The sequence below is a fragment of the Canis lupus genome, chromosome 12 (genome assembly GCF_003254725.2).
Source record: "Canis lupus dingo isolate Sandy chromosome 12, ASM325472v2, whole genome shotgun sequence".
Classification (NCBI taxonomy): domain Eukaryota; kingdom Metazoa; phylum Chordata; class Mammalia; order Carnivora; family Canidae; genus Canis; species Canis lupus.
The window spans coordinates 59,973,821-59,995,380 of record NC_064254.1 but is presented as its reverse complement, the minus strand read 5'-3'; the positions used below and the strand labels follow the sequence as shown (position 1 = coordinate 59,995,380).

The 21,560-nt window shown below is 34.4% G+C and overlaps 1 protein-coding gene across 1 annotated transcript in view; it reads right to left on the bottom strand.

The window, feature by feature from the left end:
• The window catches only part of GRIK2 (glutamate ionotropic receptor kainate type subunit 2), a 1,069,280-nt gene that overhangs the window by 219,994 nt on the left and 827,726 nt on the right, over positions 1-21,560 (bottom strand).

Sequence of the window (21,560 nt, the reverse complement as noted above, 5' to 3'; positions counted from 1 at the left end):
GAAATACTTAGAATGAGGGCTATAAAATTCTCTTGCATATTCAAGGGACTCTAGAAGCCCATGCACATGCCTATGGCAGGAAATATCCTCAGAAAAGATCTGGGAAGACCCTAAACATTTACCTCTGGCTGGACTTCAGACTCTGTGCAAGCAGGAAAGGAAAGATAGGGCATAATTGTAAACTGCTTGCCTAAACAGTGAAATATAAAAACATTTCTGAAAGAAGCTAAAGAAGACACAAATAAATAGAAGGATATTCTGTGCTCATGGATGTTAAGAATTAATATTGTTACTCCCCAAAGCAATCACAGACTCAATGCAATCTCTATCAAAATTCTCATGACATTGTTCACAGAAGTAGAACAAACACTTTTAAAATTTGTGTGGAACCACAAATTACCCCAAATAGCCACATAATCTTGAGGAAGAAGAACAAGGCCAGAGGTATCACACTCTCCGATTTAAAATTACACTACAAAGCTATATTAATCAAAAGAGTATGATATTAGCATACAACCAAACACATAGATCACTGGAACAGAACAGAGTTCAGAAATAAACTCATGCACATATGGCCAATTAATTTATAACAATGGAGGAAAGAATATACAGTGAAGAAGGCAGGACTCAACAGTGTGACAAAAATTTTGCTAGGTTTAGTACTCTGCTGGTGTCCTTTTGAAATTTCTAATAACTTTTAACAAGATCCTCATTTTCATTTTACACTGGGGGCAGAAATTATATAGTCAGTCCCATATGCAGTCAGGAAATGAGAACTACTGAATTAAAGAGTAGAGTAAATGAAAATATTTTGGAGAGAGAAAATGATTCATATAGATGCTGGAAAAAAATAAATAGCTCTGTACAATTTAAGTGAAAAGAAAGTGTGGAGCAAAAAAGATTGGGGAGTATAACATCATGAGGACCTAAGTTAGGAAACAAACTTTTTTCTTATAAAATTCTGAGAAAACTATCTGGATCTAATCACTGTGGATCATCAGTGCTTGAATTCATATACTGCTCAGAATGGCATTCTCTTCCCTGAGATTATTTTTAAGCATCTACCTAAAAATCAATTTTGATGTAGAAAATGAGGTTTAGGATTTCTTTCTCCAATAGACTCCTTTAGGTATTTTCTCACCATTCAGATATTGAATAAATTTCAATGCATGCCTGAGACAGTGAGGAAACAAACCAAAAGGAGGAGGACATGATTTGTCATATGATTGCAAAGTGGAGTTTTTAATAATTAGGATTCTGTTTCTGATAATTTAGTGTACAATTTGAGGGCTCTTTGTATTAGAAAGGACCCAGTATCAGCTGTCCTTGAGCTTTATTTACATTTCTTCTAAAAAGAATGGAAATATGATTTTAAAAGGGATGAGAATACTAACTAGCTTTCTACCCACATCCCTCCCCAAAATTGAACAGATACTGGCAACCTCTTTAAGACACCTGAATATGTCTATATAACAGTCATAAGAGAAAGTCCTTGTACAATAGAATTATCCATCAATGGTCAGTGGTAGTTAGCAGCATGTGTCTGCTGAAAGTTCTTTTTTACATAATTTAACTTTCAGCTGCTGCCCTTTGTAAGCAATAAAATAAAAAAAAATGTTTAGAGTACCTTTCATTTAAAAGAAAATACCTACTGTAAAGCAGAGTTGCTTCTCCTAAACACCTTTTAATCTAGTTGAAAATAGAGAACTTGCACAAGAAATGTAAACTAATGATACAAGTTTCATGTAAATGCCTAAGGAATAAATTGTATAGACAAAGGAACCATTAGGTGCAGATGTCCCAAGGAAATTAGATAAATTATCCTAGAAAAAAGGCCGCTCAAAAAAGGGATTGTAGAATGAGTATAAATGGGGAGAAGTAAGAGTTGCTCATGCAAGAAAATGAAGTGAGAAAAGTTGTAGAGAAGAATTTTACTGGTGCATGGCCTGAAGAAGAAGAATGATGGTTCATAAGAAGATATCATAAGGCCTTGGGGGAAAGTTGTAAATATGAGCACCATTTATTGCTTTTAATTTTTAGATTACTTTGTACCCATTTAATATTATCATTTGCCGATAATTTTGTGTCAGGGACTATGTTATATATTTTTTTCAAATTTCTATCTCTAATACTTCAAGTTGCATGTCATTATTACCCTTATTAGAAAGTTTCAGTAACTTGCCCAAGGTAAATCATCTAAGTGGCAGACTCAAGATTCAAACCTAGATTTTCTGACTTCCATTTGTCCCTTCAACCTTCAGAAAAAACTTTCTTAACTAGGTATTAAACTCAGATATCAAACATTAACTCATTGGAAAAACAGTCTGCTCCTCTGCTGTTATTAGTAGGCTAAGTGGTTCATGAATCTGCATATGGAAGTAAATTTCATTATATTTATCAATAAGAACTTCATAGTTATTATGATCTAACCTAATGTTGTCCACAATGTATTCTTCTGGGAAATTATTCTACAAATTTATTTTCAAGAAAACATTCTGAAATTAAAGATATTTGGAAATTCTACATATTTTCTTTCCTTTGAGATATCCACAATACATATGAACTTACTAAAGGCTTAGTGATATAGAAACCTAATGAATTTACCTTAATTCAATATTTTCCAAAAACTATTTAACCACACAATAGTTGTAGGGTATGCCTGCATCATACACCTATCAGAACTGTGGAGCATACTATAAAATTCTGATGTAACCAAATGATAAGCATGTAATGTTATTGCTATAGGGCATAGAAAGTGCTCAGTGTATTAAGGAAGTAGTATTTTGTCTGTAATATCAGAGAGTATCATATTTGCCAAAAACTGTAAATTTAAAAGTTCAAAAGGCAAAATATAAATTTGATTTTTTTAAAGAATGCAAAGCTCATATAAGCAAATATTCTATGGTCTGTGGTTTTAGTCACATTTGAATTAAGCATAAAATATTCTGCATATACTATGAAATGTTTTCCAAACAGCTTTGTTGCAAAGGCATTTCTTTTTTTCAGTTCTCAGATAAAGTGGCAAAAAATATTTTGTTTGTTTGCTTGTCCAATATTGGTTTATTAAAACAAAATGGTGAAAACAAATTCATGAGTTTTTTAATGAATTGCAACATAGAATCAAGGCTAAGAGAGCTCAGAATATAAAATTTATAGGACTTGAGTTAATAATACTCATTCTTGTTTAGGCATCTAATTAATGACATAAATTAATGGCATAAATGTCTTATGAGGAATGCACCTAATGAAATACATTGATGAATGGAGAAGGACCTGGGGACTCATCTGTTATCGTGGATTTCTAGGGGAAATCGCTATAGTGATGTCAGTAAGGCAAAATGCATATACAATTTCTACCAGGAGAAGAGGTCTGTTCTTTTCTTTTTAAGTCATTATGGTGTGTTTAGAATACAATCTGTCATTAAAAGTACCAGTTAAAGCTCAAATAAAGAGAAGCAATTAGGAATCAATGTCAAGTGATCAAGTTGTGATTGAAAATGCAAAGACTGGAACCTGAGTATCAGATATTGATCAGAAAGTAAAATTGTGTTGGGGGTACCTGACATAATTCAGGATTTATGGGTCTTGAAAGTCTCATGATTGTTATCTTTCAACTGCCCATTTTCAATATAGATAATGGACTCTCGAGCCTGACTCAAAAGACAGTGTATTTTTTTTTCTATCCCAGACTCTTTATCTTCCTGGGAAGCCCTGAGTTTATAGTTGTTTGTTACGCCAGAAAGAATACAGCAAGTGTTAGGAGATAATCCACAGAAATATCAGGAAAGGAAAGAAATGTGCAGTGGTGTAGATTCACTGATAATTCACATGTGCTCTCTATGTGAACAATATCACCTATATTCATGATGCTGACCACCATATTTTTTTTAAGATTTTATTTATTTATTTATTTATTTATTTATTTATTTATTTGAGACACAAACATAAGCAGAGGGAGTAGATTCCCTGTAAGGAGCCCAATGTGGGACTCGATCCTGAATCCTGAGATCACGCCTAGAGCTGAAGACAGACACTCAAATGCTAAGCCCAGGCCTCTCACCACCATCTGTTTTGATAACTCCAAATCTCATCTCCAGCCCAGAGCATTCTCTTCAGCTATGGAACTACATGTCTAACTGCCAAATAGATAAATATACCATATGGAATTTAAATGTAATATGTTCATCTTTTATTACCCCAATTCTGCTTTTTTTTATATCATGTTTCCAGCAATATTTATCAAAATAAATAAATAAATAAAAGTCTTCCTAACCTCTGACCTCTTCTTAAACTTCAATTTATAAATTTATTGGTTGCTATATATCTCCCATTCCATGTATCTTCCATTCTCCATCCTATATATCTGTGAATCTGATGTCTTTCCCCCCACAACCTTTCAGATATTGCCATAGTTTGGACCTTATCAGCTCTCACTCTTGCAATATCCTTTTGGTTGGTCTCACCAAATCCTATCTTGTAGACTACAATTCTATCTCCAATTCTAAGATTTTTTATAGTCCCAATCATATTGTTTATGTACTTAAAATCTTTTAAAATTGTCCCATTATGGATAGTTTAAAATCTAAATTTCTTTTAAGACCTATAAAACTCACCCTCATCTATCATTTCTCTTCCACATTCTTTGTGCTCTATCTGTAGTGGACTACTTAGAGTTATTTATATAACTCAAAGACTTGTGAAAGCAGGCACGGCACTGCCTCTCCTAACTCCTTACCAAAGTAGTTCTGAGGCTATGGGCAAATATAAATCTCACAATAGTGAACAATAAGAATAGTAGAGTCTTGCCAAAAGTTGAGGGCACGGAATCACATTTGTATAGAAAATTATGTGTGGAGGATAACTGGTAGTGTAGGAATGTCATAAAAACACTGGAACAAAGGCATAACCATGTCATCAAAAATGGTTTCATCCTACTTAAGAGATAAACCTTGTTGTATTTTGCTCTTAAGAAATAAGTGGTCAAGCAGAGTGAAAAAGGAAGGCTGGATGTTGTAATGAATTATATTTAAAAGACAAGAGTGGCCTCTTGCAATGGAAAACAAAAAATCCCAAATTCAGTCAGCTTTCTTGTTAGTTGTAGGTGGCACCACTGCTCTATTACTGTAATTGTGTATTGATAAGGCAGGGAAAGGTAGTCAGGTTGGTCTTCTCATCCAGCTGGAATTCATGACCTTGTAAATTTTCATTCTTGAAAATATACAGACTTATAATGCAATTGATGAAGAAACTTCACCTATTGGGACGCCTGGGTGGCTCAGCAGTTGAGCGTCTGCCTTTGGCCCAGGGCATGAACCTGGAGTTCTGGGATAGAGTTACACATTGGGCTCCTGCAGGGAGCCTGCTTCTCCCTCTGCCTGTGTCTCTGCTTCTCTCTCTCTCTCTCTCTCTCTCTCCCTCTCTCTCTCTGTGTGTGTGTGTGTGTCTCTGTCTCTCATGAATAAATAAAAATTAAAAAAAAAAAGAAACTTCACCTATCATTTAGAAAAAACTGACATTAAATATAAGACAATAGGAAACTGAGAAGGTCTCCTGGAGGCAGCTGAAAAATGTTTTATTCTTTTCTCCATAAAATGTCCTTGCTCAGAGATCCACACCCTGTATTAACTAGAAAATTAGGTAAATTCTCCAAATTATTCATCCTCCCATAGGCTGACCTTGCAGAAAACTGAAGGAGAAATTGAGTCCAAGTGACTCTGGATTCAGAGAGAACTAGAGAGAACAGGTACCATGTTAAAGTTTGCATCAGTCAAAAGTAAGTTCTCCATCCTGTTTTCCCTTCTTAATTGAGAATGCTAGCTGCCAATCTGTAGGATTCCTTTCAGAAATTATGCAACAGACAGAAGAGATACATAGATTTAAGTATTTGCTAGATTCTCCAGATAGAAGGCCAGATCCTCTCCAAAACACTGCTTGGTGTTATTCATCTATTGGTCAATTCTCTTTATATGCAGCACAGAACTTCCATTCCCATTTAGAATGCCTTATTCAAAAACGTGAAAAGACATTTGAAAAAAAAAAATTGAGAGGAGCCTCTAACATCAAGACAGAAACAAAACAAAAATACAAATAAAAATAAACAATCAGGATGCCTGGGTGGCTCTGCGGTTGAGCGCCTGCCTTCCACCTAAGACGTGATCCTGGAGTCCTGGGATCAAGTCCCACATCGGGCACCCTACATGGAGCCTGCTTCTCCTTCTGCCTGTGTCTCTGCCTCTCTCTCTGTGTGTCTCTCATGAATAAATAAATAAAATCAAAAAAAAAAAAAAGCAAAGAAACACTATAACAAATAGACAAAAACTTCAAAAAGGGAAATATATTAAATCAATGCTATTAAAAGTCAGAATGTATAAAAGCTCTTCAAATTAAAAATAGAAGTAAAATAAATAAAGTGCACTAAAAAGAAATGAGCTCCCAAACTATGAAAAGACAATGAAGAATCTTAAATGAATACTAGCAAGTGAAAGAAGCCAATCTGAAAAGACCATATACTGCATGATTCCAAGAACATGATATTCTGGAAAAGATAAAACTATGGGGATGATAAAAAAAAGATCAATGATTGCCAGGAGTTGGATGGGGAGGGTTAATAGGAAAAGTTCTATTTTCAGGGCAGTGAATATAGTCTGATACTCAGAATGGTGGATACATGTCATTATACATTTGTCCAAAAACACAGAATGTGCAACACCAAGAATGAATTAAAATGTAAACTATGTACTTGGGAGATATGATGTGTCAGTGAGAGTTCCTCAGTTGCAGCAAATGTACCACTCTGGTGGGGGATGCTGGTAATGGGAGAGACTACGCACATGTGGGGGCAGGAAGCATGTAAGAAATCTCTGTACTTTCTCCCCAGTTTTGCTATGAACCTAAAGCTGCTCTAAAAAATTGTCTTAAAAATATCATCAGGGGCACCTGGGTGGCTCAGTCAGTTAAACATCCGACTCATGGTTTCAGCTCAGATTATGATCTTGGGGTTGTGAGCTCAAGCCCACAATGGACTCTGCATTAGGTAGGTGTAGAGCTTGCTTAAGATTCCCTCTTTCACTCTCCCTCTGCCCCACGCTGGGTCTCTCTCTAAAAAGTAAATTAATAAAAATAAATTAATTAAATAAAATTTACATATATATAAATAATTGGTGGGCTAGAGGACAAAGTTGAGGAACTCTTTCAGAAAATAGAATTTTAAAAACACAAGATGAAATTATCTGATAAAATTAGAGGGTTATTAAAATCATCTGGGAAGATTTCAAACAATATTAACATTTGAGGAGTTCATCAATTAAGGTAGAATATCTGGACATGGGACCTAGGCATCAACATTTAAAACAAAAACACAGAAACTGTCATTTATGTGGTGCTGAAAAGTCTAATACTCAGTTAACCAGTGACCAGAGGGAGAGAGACAATGAGAAAAAGGCCAAGAGGAAATTATTAAATAAATATATTTTAAAATATTTGAGAACTGAAGAACATGTGTTTCCAGGTTGAATGATCCCAGCAAGATTCTGGACCATCGCTGTTGAATAGAAATATAATGCAAGCTACAAGTAAGAGTCACATATGTAATTTAAAATTTTCTAGTAGCCACATTAAAAAAAAAAAAGTTAAAGTAACAGGAGAAGCTAATTTTAATAATATATTTTATTTATCCTAACATATCCAAAATATTATATTTCAGCCTATACTCAATATAAAATTGAGATGTTTCCTTCTTTTTTTAATACTGAATCTTTGAAAGCTGGTGTTTATTCTGTACTAACAGCACACCTTTATTCAGTCCATCTAAATTTCTAATATTCAGGGCAGCCCGGGTGGCTCAGCGGTTTAGTGCCCCCTTCAGCCTGGGGAATGATCCTGGAGTCTGGAGATCGAGTCCCACATCAGGCTCCCTGCATGGAGTCTGCTTCTCCTTCTGCCTGTGTCTCTGCCTCTCTCTCTCTCTCTGTCTCTCTCTGTCTCTGTCTCTGTCTCTCTCTCTCTCTCTCTCTCTCTGTATCTCATGAATAAATAAATAAAATCTCTAAAAAAATAAATTTCTAATATTCAATATACATGTGTAACACCTAGCTACTATAATTAGACATCAGGAATCTAAACTCAAGAGAATGTTTAAGAAAAAAAATAAAGTTCCAGACCCCAGAGTATATCATTAGTGAAATTTCCAAGCTTCTGAAGAAAGAGATGATCCTCAATTGTCCATAGAAGAGAAAAAATATAATCTACCTACAGAGGATCAGGAATCAGAATGACCATGCACACGTGGATGGCTACAATAGGAGAAGACAAATGCAGCAAGGTCTTCCAAAGAATTCAACCTATAATTCTATACACAGGAAGCAATGATTTTCAATATACAAGGTCTAAAATGTTAGCCTGTCATGAGACCTTTCTCAGGATGCTATTATAGCTTATACTCTAACAAAATTCAAAAAATATATATAAAAAATAAAAGGAGAAGAAGAAGAATCCTAGGATCCAGGAAATGGGGTTCCAGGAAAGGAGAAAGGCAAGTAGAATTTTCAGGGTGATGGTGAAAGGAAGTCTCAGATGACAGCTGAATAAGAGGCCTGCAACAGAAGGAGACCAGTTTGCAGCAGAACACAGCTTCAAGTATGCCTCCAAAGACATATAAGAAACTCATAGGTAATCTGATCTCCCCCTACTTTGAGAAGCTTTTTTAAAGTTTGGTAAGAGCATTTGAGATGATGTAATGATATTTTCATAAAAAACTGCAAATTGATTGATTTTTTTTTTTTTACCTACGCCCACCTTGGCCAAAATAAATATATGAAAATCAATCACAGAGGTAAAGGAAGAAATAGTTTCATAAGCATTAAATAGTGGAAAATAAAACTGGCTAATCAGAAAAGGAGAATTATAGCAATGAAAAAAAACATCAAAAGTGTTTTAGAGAAAAAAAATCTTGAAAAACTTAAGAATTTTATATTTTAGCCATTTTGCCACGTAATATGAAAGGAATAAAAATTGGCAAACATATACTCTTCATTTAAAAAAGTACTTTCTGGGGGGATCCCTGGGTGGTGCAGCGGTTTGGCGCCTGCCTTTGGCCCAGGGCGTGATCCTGGAGACCCGGGATCGAATCCCACATCGGGCTCCCGGTGCATGGAGCCTGCTTCTCCCTCTGCCTGTGTCTCTGCGGCTCTCTCTCTCTCTCTGTGTGACTATCATAAATAAATAAAAATTAAAAAAAATATATATCAGACTAAAAAACGTACTTTCTGGGGATCCCTGGGTGGTGCAGCGGTTTGGCGCCTGCCTTTGGCCCAGGGCCCGATCCTGGAGACCCGGGATCGAGTCCCACGTCGGGCTCCCGGTGCGTGGAGCCTGCTTCTCCCTCTGCCTATGTCTCTGCCTCTCTTTCTCTCTCTCTTTGTGTGACTATCATAAATTTAAAAAAAAAAAAAAAAAAAGGTACTTTCTGACACCAAACAATAGCCCTAAAGATGGCAAAGTTAACATTTAAAAAGACCAGAAATACTACATTCAGTAAAACTAAGTTAAAATCTAAATTTCCCTCAATACAGTTTAAGACATGTGTGGAATTTAAAAAGAATTTTCAGAAAACATATTATTTACATGCATTATCTAATGACTATTACCAGAATTTCAAAGCCTGGTGCAGTTTGAGAGATGAAGGTTCTGCTTATTCCATAGCATTCTGCTAACCATAAAGCTATGCTACTTTCATTTAACAAAAAAGAAGGAGAACGAGGAGAAAAAGAAGAATCTTCAAAGCAATTTGCAGAAAAAAATTACCCCTTATACGAATTTATCATTAAATAAAAACAAAATAAATAAGTGGAACATTTAAATAAAAAAAAGCTAGAAAATTGACACCTAAAAAACACAAGAAAAGCAGGAGGAAAATAAGGAAATAGAAAAAAAAAATAAGTGAAGCAGTGAATAAGAAAGAAGGAAATTACTAAATTATAAACATCTTTTTGTAAAAGCAACAATAACAAAATAAGTTCTCTTCAACTCTAAGGGAAAAGAAAAATTTTAAAAACACAGAATTTCACATGAGAAAGGGACTCAGGAAAGATTTTAAAACTTATATGATGACCTTATGTGAAAATCTGTTGATAAATGTGAATATCTTGATATATACCAATGTACAATAGAAAACTGATGCAGGAATAAGTAAATAAATGAATAGGTCAATAGTGATAAAAGAAATTATAATATTTCAGAAATCTTTCCAGAAAATATCTAAATAGTGTGAAATTTTTATTCTTAACCTAATGTGAAACAAATGATTTCATGATACACAGGCTGTTTTAGAGCATAGCAAATATTGCGAAACTAGTCCTAGTCTTCTTAAATGAAGTTAGCAAACACTGACATAACAAACTAAGAAAGTGGTTAGGACACTGTTCCTATGAAGCGGTCACTACCAAAGAATACCTAAAAACAATATAACAAAATATAGCTAGCTATCCACTGAAATATGTTTCAGTCATATCCAATAATAGCTTATCTCTGGAATACAGCTATGATTACCATATAGCAATTGATTAATACATTCATCAGAATAATAAATACAACTAGAAAAGTTAATGATAACCTGCAGATGACCAATGTATTCACTAATACTTTACGACCATTCCTGAAAAATAATTAATTTGAAAACTAGGTATAAAAAGACTTCTTGAGAAAAAAGTCTATTAGCACATAATAACAAGAAAAAAATACAATTAAAATAAGGAAAACAGGGCAGCCCCCGTGGCGCAGCGGGTTTAGCGCCACCTGCAGCCTGAGGTGTGATCCTGGAGATCCAGGATCGAGTCCCACATGGGGCTCCCTGCATGGAGCCTGCTTCTCCCTCTGCCTGTGTCTCTGCCTCTCTCTCATTCTGTGTCTCTATGAATAAATAAATAAAATATTTTAAAAAATTAAAATAAAATAAGGAAAACAGGCTTAGAGAATGAAGTTCATCAAATCCAAAAAATAAAAAAATAGATAAAATAAGACAACACAAAAGCAAACAAAAATTAGTAGAGGAAGAGATGAAATTTAGCTATCTATTAAATGTATGATTAAATTCCTAAACAACCAAAGATAATTAATTATAGAATTCTTAAATACTGAAATATTTCCACAAGGTGACTTCAAAGTAAGGGAAGTGTAAAATATTTTCCTATCTTTTTGTCATAAAAATATAAAATCCCAGTATTTGAACCCATAAGCAGGGCCCATAAACCTGCTATTTTAGAAAATAATCAGTATCCTGTCCCCATAAACTCTATTTGATGATGTTTTACTGAAATTATGGCGTATGTCTCTTTATAACTTTAGCCTATGATATCACTATGTTTTCATTGTTTTTACGTTGATTTTTTTCCCCTGAATCTTCCTGAGAGTTTTATTGGAAAGTTAAGAGGAAGTATAACTTTTTCAATGTTGATGAAGATAGCTTCCATTATAGACATCTAGTGAGTGCTTTGATTACAAATTTGCAGATGACTCTAATAATTCATTTATAGTTTATAAAACCAACACCAGAATCTAGAAAAGAAATTTCAGTACTGACAGAGTAAATTAAAGATGAAAAATAGAGGGCAAACCCAAACAGAAATCCAGGTTCTTAATGGAGGGCAATGTCACACTTTGTTCCTTCATCTTCTGTTTTGCTTTAGCTCTGACCTGGGAACATCATAAGTAGCTCTTCTAAAGTAACTGTCCAGGGGACACCCGGGTGGCTCAGTGGTTGAGCAACTGCCTTCAGCTCAGGTCGTGATCCTGGGGTCGGGGGACCTAGTCCCACATCCAGCTTCCCACAGGGAGCCTGCTTCTCCCTCTGCCTATGTCTCTGCCTCTCTCTGTGTCTCTCATGAATAAATAAAGAAAATCTTAAAAAAAATAAAATAAAGTAACTGTCCAGCCCTTGTGTCCTGCTTGACAGCTGGCAGAGGGGTGCCAGGCCATCTGCCAGGTGGGACGCCGAGCCACCATCAAACACCTCCAAGCAGAATAAAGAAGCAATATTCTTATTCTAACTTTAAACGGCTTGCATGTTTTTCCTCTGAAAATAGTTGGTTGCTATTATATTTACCCTTAGTTGCTTCAAAAATATATACTTAATTATTTAAGAAAATTTCATGGAAACATTTATTATGCTGGTGAAAAATAAAAGATATTTTTGGAGCCTTATTTTCAATTAGTCAACTTTTGGTTAATGAGGATGAAAGAAACTGTGAATATTATATTTGGAAGATGATTAAAAATAAAATATTTCTCTATCAATATTATGAAATAAAAATAGATTTAAATGCTTATTCAGTTGATCATGTTTTAGGAAGTATTTCTAAAAATTCCGAAGTGAAGATTGCTCTATTATACATAAGTGATTCATTTATAAGGTATTCCTTTGCAATGATTTAAAATGGTATTTTTAAACCTGTTAACATTTAACAAGCATCTAGTATTATTAACATTTGTAAAGATCAATAACTATTTGGTTTTATAACCTCGTATACTATCCAAGGTCTACAGACAATTTCAAGCTTATAATTTTACTTCTCTACTACCACTGTCCAAACTGCATTTTAAAAGTCTTGTGATTTTTTTCTTAGCTGAATTAAGGAAGTTTCATAAAGAGTACAATAAAGTTTGATCTTCAAAATGGAAAGAGAGCATGTATTTAAGGGAATTACTCTGAGTACTAGTATTTCATTACATTTTAATGATTTATACCACTCTAGATGTGGGGAAAATATGTAGAAACTTAACCAGACAGGCTAAGAATATCCTGCAATTCACAGTCACAAGAAACGACCAACAAAAATAAGCAAAAGATCAGCACAAATAACTGCACAGTTGATGGTTATTACTCCACTGACAGGATGGGGTTATTTCTTTCTTTCTTTCGTTGGCCTTTGCTGTCCCAACCATTGTGCTTTTACTGCTGTAGAGCTGAGAAAGGTCTTGCCATTGTCTGAATCCTAGTCTTTCAAATTCCTTCTATTCACTATGGCTCTGAATTTTGCCTCCCTAATTAACATTCACGTCAGAAGCCTATGGTGCACTACAGGTTATCACAATTTGAAGTGAGAATAGCAAGAGAAAAAAAGTGGGAAAAGCTAGCATATACCATCAGAACAACTTATGATTTTCAAGAAAGGGCAATACTAAGGACGACTGGTTTGTTAGGATCAAAAACTACTGATGAGAGAATCTCCATCTCTGCTTATCTGTTGTTCTCTTGACTGGAAAACAGACCCCATTTCAATATCACAAGACATTATTAAAAAGGCAGTTTCAGGGAAGCCTGCGTGGCTCAGTAGTTGAGCGTCTGCCTTCACGCTCAGGGAGTGATCCTGGGGTCCTGGGATGGAGTCTTGCATCAGGCTCCCTGCATGGAGCCTGCTTCTCCCTCTGCCTATGTCTCTGCTGCTCTTTCTGTGTGTCTCATGAATAAATAAAATCAAAAAAAAAAAAAAAAAAAGGCACTTCCACATGAACTTCCCGGATAGAAAATGAATAACTCTTATAATCTGGAAATTATGTTTTAAAGCACCAATAAAATCATGTGGCAGGCCTGTAGAGCAAAGTTTTACCTTAATAACTTTTTAACACACTATGTATATTACTTACCTGTAACTACCCCCCCCCCCCCCGCCAGAATTTAAGTGCATTCTGGGGCAATCTATGATGTTTCCTTGCCTTTCTTTGATTTCGTTTTGTGAGATTATTAAACAAAGACATTCTTTTGAATGTGTGATTCTTACAAACACACACAGATCCTTTAGTATACTACTGCAGGCACAATCACCGCATTCTTAGTTGTAGCAAACCATGTTTACCTACTTTCAGAAGAATAACTAGAAAATAATTTACATAATGTACAAAAAAAAACTAAATCTTTATTGGCCATAATTATTGTTCCATGAAAAGTTTTTATTTTTACTCTATATCTAGAAAATTTACTGGGGTTTGGGAACATGAAGGGACATCTTTCCCCCTGAAATGTAATATATAATCATTTGAAATTGAAGCAAAGCCTATAGAAATAATAACTGGGCAATAAGTTGAGGTTAACTTTTAAGGAAAGGGTTAGACGTTTGCTAATTGTGCTGTTCACCAATATTTCAGGAAAGATACTGATGTCAGAGCAATAAGGGCTTATGAGAGGATTACGGTTAGTGATTATCATTCATACTTTAGTAAATACTGATCTGCAATTTATTTCTATCACTTGACAGAATTATCAGTTTAGATTGGAGATTTTGGTTGTTTTTGTCTTTGTACTGGTATTTGTATTTTGGCCATTACATATTTTATTAGCTTAATTCCTAAGAGAAAGAACAAAGAGGAAAAGAAAAAAAAAATTCAAACTCAAATCAATCAAATGTGCTATTTCACTGTTCTTCCAGTAAAAGGTTTGATGGGAAAAGAGACTGTACCTATTAGTTAATCTCCTGCATCTCATTTCTGAATCTAATTTATTAGCTTCTTACATAAATAATCAAGGTTTGACTACACAAAAGTTATTGCCAACATCTCCATTCATAGATGAGTAAGTAAAACTCACTATCTCCCTTCCCAATATCCTTATCATGCTCTATGACAAGGCTAATGCCCCATACTTAGCTTTTAACTTGAAGTCCTCATCCACATTCCTAATTTTTTTTGCCCCTTTATATTGCCCCTAACAAATCTCCTACTTGATTTTTCGAGGTTATCATCACTTCCTCTTCCTCATAGGTACAATGTCTCTCAAATCAGACTCTACAAATCTCCCATTCCATAGCACCCACAAACAGATCATATCTCACTTGTTCGAAATGTTCCTTTACTCACTTTTTTGTTAAACTGTTTTAAAATAACCCATCTGTCATTATTATTATTATTATTATTATTATTATTATTGATATCTGAATTGTGAATATGGGGTTTAAAGTGACTGAGGTATCTAAGAAACAAACCCCTGGTTTGAGTGAATTGAAAAGTATTGGAAACATAAACAGAGTTTGGAAATATAGTAGGAGGAGGTATGGTAAGGCCTGAAGTGAAGAAGGCTTAATGCATGTTGAGTTTGATACTAGACATCCACTCAGATCAAGGCTGAGCCTGAAATTTAGATTGTATAATTTTACATGGTTCTATCATGATGATGCCTTTGACAATGAGAGCAAAAATACTGCAGTTTCGTGTAGCTTCCTGTGGTTAACCAGAGATTCAGACTTCTTTATTCATTCTTCCATACCAAACTTAATACATTGATCATAATAAAACAAGCTTCAACAAAATTACAGTATTGACAATAATGTGGGCAATGAAAAAGAATAAAACAGCAAAATAAAAACTTAAGGATCTTTATTATGGTGGCATTTGTAGATTTAATAAAGAAGGATGAAGGGAGCACATGTATGTATGTGAGAGAGAGATTATATGGATAAAAAAGGAGATGCTGGTCACTTATAAAATCTTTAAAGATTAAGACCTAAGGTTTTAAAAACTATGCCTTGGGATGCCTAGCTGGCTCAGTTGGTAGAGTATGTAACTTTTGATCTAGGTAGGGGTTGTGAGTTCGAACCCCACATTGATTGTATAGATTACTTTAAAATAAAATCTTTTTAAAAATTATGCCTAATTTCACATTAAAACACAGCTTTCTTTCTCTAGAGTACCACCACCAATAGTCTTATGTTTATCCAGTTGATCTGAGGGTCCAAGAGAATATTAACAATTATTTGAAATAAAATACATTGAACTATTTAAGCAAGAATGAGAGAGAGGAAAATTTAATACCAGCAGGATCCCAGAAACAGAAGAAAAATATGGTGAGAAAAGGTTTGGTTGCCTTTGATCAAGCTAGTTGCAGGAGTTGGGTTAGAGGAGTCTGAGTCTGAATGAGGTACTCTTATCTCAGACGCTAACATTTAAGTAGTACTTGGGTGTGTGTATTTACTACATCTTTCTTAAATTATTTTGATCTTATTATCTCCACAATACATGTTTAAAACTGCTTAGAAATGGTGAAGGTGTTACTAAGAATGAAAATCTTTTTCTTTGTGAAGCTGCAGTGTCTGGGCTTCCAAGCCCGAATGCTAGCAACTTAAAGAACTATGTGCTTGACAGTCCTTCTGTGACAATGGAAAGAGAAGAATCGAGGGGAACATGTATTGCAGCGGCAGATTTGAAGCCCTAGAAATCTGCTTTTGTTGGTATTATAGAAGAAGCTGCAGAACCATTTAGGGGATGATTCGGTCACTTCATCTTTTGTACTGTGAAACCTTCCCATTGTCCTTGGAAGCTTGCTCCCAGATAAGCCTTCTGTATCTGTGGGCTGCAACAATAAAGCTTTACAAGCCTAAGCAAGTAAACTGGATACTGAACTACATAACCTTACAGGAAGTGCCAGGAAAATCTAAAAAATAAAAATATAAGACTAGGTTGCAGACGCAAGCACATTTTTTAAATTCATTGAGCAACCAGAAGGAAAGAATCTCCATAAGTGATTTTTTCCAAAAATAAACAAAATAAAAAACCAAATTCATAGTCATTTGTACACTAAAGTGTGACTAGCCATGAAGTGAAAGAACATGTACAGTGGCATTTAAGTGTTAGTAATCTTTTGATGGACAAAAATCAATTATTATGGAGGAGTAGCACAGTGGGAAACACTCCACATATTTAGACAGGCTTGAAAAAATCTGCTGTAAACCAAGAACTCAGAGGGAAAACAGGCATTCCCTATATGGACTTTAAATACTTTGTCACCTGATACTGCCCCTAGCTAGTGGAGCCATAAGAGTAAGGACAACAGGACCAGATTATAAACTGAAAATACTGTACATACTATTCTTTAAAAGCACTCTATGTAAAAATAATTAATTAATTAGCTAATTAATTTAAAAAAGTAAACAAGGGCACTCTGTCTTGTTCAGAATATTTTTGTTATTATTTTTGGCAATTAGGAATTTATATTTTAACAGTTGCTATGAAATAAATAATGTCCTTATAAATGAAAAGATATTCCAAGATTAAATTTTTAGTTCCATTAATAACAACAAACTTAAAAAGCAAGAGAACTTTAATAGCAACTGAACTTGAAATTTGAAGATCAGAGAGATAATAAGAAGTATATTAAGAAGAGGGCGGGGATCCCTGGGTGGCTCAGTGGTTTAGCACCTGCCTTCAGCCCAGGGCGTGATCCTGGAGATGGGGGAACAAGTCCCACATCAGGTTCCCTGCATGGAGCCTGCTTCTCCCTCTGCCTGTGTCTCTGCCTCTCTCTCTGTCTCTCTTTCTCTCTCTCTCTCATGAATAAATAAATAAAATCTTAAAAAAAAAAAAAAGAAGAAGAAGAAGAAGAGGGCATGAGTAGACCAAAGCTTTAGGTCCAGACTTGCAGGTGAAGTTATGTAAATTTCCAAATTATATAATATCATAAGTCTCATTCAAAATTAAAAAAATAGACATTCTTTAAAATGTTCAAAGATTTCTAAAATGATTATTCCATGATATAGCTATATGCTGCACCCATACACTATATTGGGCATAGATTGTGTTGCTGAAGAGGAGTAAAAGATATATATGAATAAGATGCTTAATCTCAATACTGAAAAGAAAAAATAAGACAAGCTCCAATACTATTTTGATTGTCCAGAAAAATCAGAGATTATTGTTTAAAGGGGCTGAAAGAAAACTCAGTGCTACACTGAAAGAGAAAAGAAATGAGAGGCCCAAAATATCCAAAAAAGCGTTGTATAATCTTGGTCTCTACAGAGGGGAATGTCTAGATGTTTGGGAACACACCCATAACAGCAATCAGTGCTCTAGCATATGTGGGATTTCTGGATAAGAAGTGTTGCTTTAGGGGGACAATTCTCAATCAAGATGTTATTTTGGTCATAAACTATAGTTGCTAGACTTTTCCATAGTTGGCCCATGGAGTGTTCATTTCATAGTATTGGTTGTTCAAGTTGGCTAACCATATGGGTTGAAATCCCACTACTCTACTTTTTAGCTTAGTAGTCTATTTAGGCAATCTGGACACTAGGCTTATCAATTGTAATGGTATTGATAATAATATCTATCTTAAAAGGTTATTATGACAATAATATCTATCTTAAAAGGTTATTATGACAATTAAGTGAGTAAATATATGAGCGTACTTCGAACAGGATCTAGCATATAGCAATCAATAAATGCCTGGGTTTGGTTTTGTTTTGTAATTGACTATGTAATCTTATTCTATAAAGCGAGAAACAGACCAAGGCACCAGCCCAGCCATCCTGGTCTTCTTTCCATTTTGCAAATTTTCCAGTCTTTCATACTTTGGGGCCTTTGCAAATGTTGCTCTCTCCACCAAGAATACTCTTCTTCTCTTTCTTTACCTTGCTAATTTATTCTCAAGCTTCAGATATCTGCTGTTTATTTTCTACGGGAGGCCTACCTGACTTGTCCTTTCACTCCTGACTCCAGGTATAACTCAGGATTATCCTATAAAAGGCATTAACCTGTTTTTTTCTTATATCTTAATCATAAGGCTGGGTGTGCGCATGTGTAAATGTGTGTGTAATCCTCCCTATGAATCTTTACTAATTTCTAAGCTCCCTGTAGGAAGATACAGTGTCTGTTTTGTTCTTCAAACAAAGCTTTTAGCATATCATCATTCAATACACATTTGTTAAATAAAAGAATAAATAAAAATAAATTCAAGAGAAATAGAACTGATTATGATTACCACATCAAAAATGCCAAATCCTAGATACATCACTGTTTCTTTTCTTAAGACATATAATAAACATATTGAAGAAGCATTTGTGAACTTCTCTTTGATATCTCCACAACTTCTCTTTGTGGAGATATCAAAGTCATAATCACAACACAGTCATAATCTCCACTGAGATTTCTCCAATTGAGAAAAGGACAACCAAACATAAATCAATTGATCACAACCTCCTTAAAATATCAATTAAATATCAGTAAATTACATCAAGCATAAGGCTTACTAAATAAGGTAACTAATCTCTTTAAATATGTTCTTTTCCCAATTGTGGATATTTTGCAATCAGAGTATTCAGAACAGGAATTCTTTCACTAAGTGATATAAAAACAAAGTGACTTTCCTTTTAATAAATACCAGAATCATTTATAGACCAATAAAGGGACACACTCTAAAATATAAATTAAGAATTTTTTAAAATAAATAAAATAAAATAAAATATAAATAACTTCTCTTTTAAGATATAAGCTTAGTGTATGCTCCACAGTTAATCTTACGTCTTAGTTACACAGAGTAATTATCTAAGCAGTTGTTCTCAATCATTCTTATAGATCAGAATTACCTGTGGAATTTTTTAAAGAATGAAGCTTTCCAAAGTCCAAAGCTCAGAAATATTGTTTCAAAAGGTATGAAATGAAACGTGTTTTTGAGTACAAGTACTTTCTTAAAAAAGCTTTATACCTGATTTAATATGAAACTAAGGTTGAATACCACTTGTTTATCAATACATACAAAATTGTTTATGATTGAGAAAAATATCTGAATGCTTTTTATAAAAAAAACCCTGAGTAATTAAGATTGAGAAATTATATGGATAGTCTTAATCACCTGCTTTGTTTGGATAAGAAGTTTGCAATAACCTCCACAGATGAAAAATATTTAAATATAATCACTCAAAAGTTGCTTACTTCTTCTAATTTTCCATTTAATTAAATGTTGCTTATCTAATGTAATTTGACAAATATTTGAGTACTTGCTGTGCCTAGGGCACTTTTCTCTGACATTAAAATATCAAAAAGTGTAAAATTTGATCATTGGCCTTGTATAGATTCAGGTCAAATGAAAATACAGATATATACAAATTTTCTAAGATAAAAATAGTGCATACTAAGTGCCATGATAGAGTATTGTGTATATAAAGTGCACAATCTCCCATCTCACACACATCCTGCAACATATACACAACTTAATGAAGAGATCAGACAGTTTCGTGGAGTGGTTGTCATTTGAGATGGGTCTGGAAGGATGAATAGGATTCTTACAGGGAGATGTAAAGAATTGAGCAAAGTTTTGGTACCATAAGATAAATGATGTTTCCGAGATTTGGCTGGATCAAGGAGGACACAGAAAGAAGTGCCAAGTGCTAAAGACTACAGATGCTCCTCATATAGCACTTGTTATGAGCATTGTGGAGACACATATGATGTAAAAATATGAGACATAGTCAGATTCTCTTCCTCAGAGAAATGTTCAGTGATGTTTAGAGAAATACTGCACACATGAAATAAGTAAAGAATAGTGTGATATTAATTCCAAATAATGTAAAGTATTGACAAGTACAAAAATATCTCAGAAATGGAGGGAAACATATTACAGACAAAAGGAACAGGGCTAACACAGTCATGGGAGTAGGTTAATGGGAAGAGAATAATAGGAAATGAGGATGGGAAGATGGGAGAAGACAAGATTACAGAAGGTCTTGAACATCAGGGTCATAATTCGGAGAATTTTTAATGGTCAATAGGGATTCACTGAAGATTTATGAGGAGGGAAACAGGAAAATGACAGACCATTACATTGAGGATGGGGTATATTGCAGAGGGAGAAGGCTGTCAGCAGTAAGGATGGCTATACACTTATTGCAATAGTCCTAGCAGGAGGAAATGAGATTCAGTATATACAAGCAGAAAAAAGATGCATTAGCTTCTTGTGAGAGTATTTCATTTGAAGAACAAGACCAGTAAATTGGTGGGTATGAGAGTACCTTTGAAAAAGTAGGGAGATATGAAGAGAACTTGGGAAGTTCGAATATGATGAATAGGGAGCAAGTACACACTGAGATTCTCAGCTAGGGGGTGATTAAAAAACTCATGAACTTCCATCACTGTCATTTCATGATTACCAGCTTGGCTTCATTATCAAGAGTCTTTAACCCAAGCTATTTTATTTTGACATGCCTAGAGATCTGACATCCCTTGTTGTTAATAAAAGGACAAGATTATGAATTCCTCCCGGCTTGATTTGCCACCATAAATCAAATTTAGAAATTATACAAATGCTAAAAGTATGTGGTGGTTTGTTCTGAACATTAATCTCACATTCTTATTGACTACCTGGGAAGACATAGGAACTAGCATTGATAAGCTTATTCTGTAAGTAGAAAGTACTGACTTAATATACGAGCTCCTTGACTATTCTAAAATTAAAATCCTCATTTTAAATGGCATAGTGGGAAAAGTAAATATTACTATGTGATCTAATTAAAATATATAATTATAAGAGGTGTAAAAATATCCAGTGCATCAGTTGCTTTGAAAATTTTTCTGGCTTATAAAAACACTTGTCATTTAATTTTATTAGAGAGATAAATAAACTAAAAGTGATTTACCATAATGAAAACAATTGAAAGCAAGGTTGAAATATAACTATAATAGAAAAAAAAAATCCTGAAAAATAAATGACATGCCCTCTAAAATATATTTGCAGGAAATGAAAGCAGAAGTAAAGTTCACATGCAGTCCCTCACATAACTTACTTATATATCTACATTATTCAAGTCTTA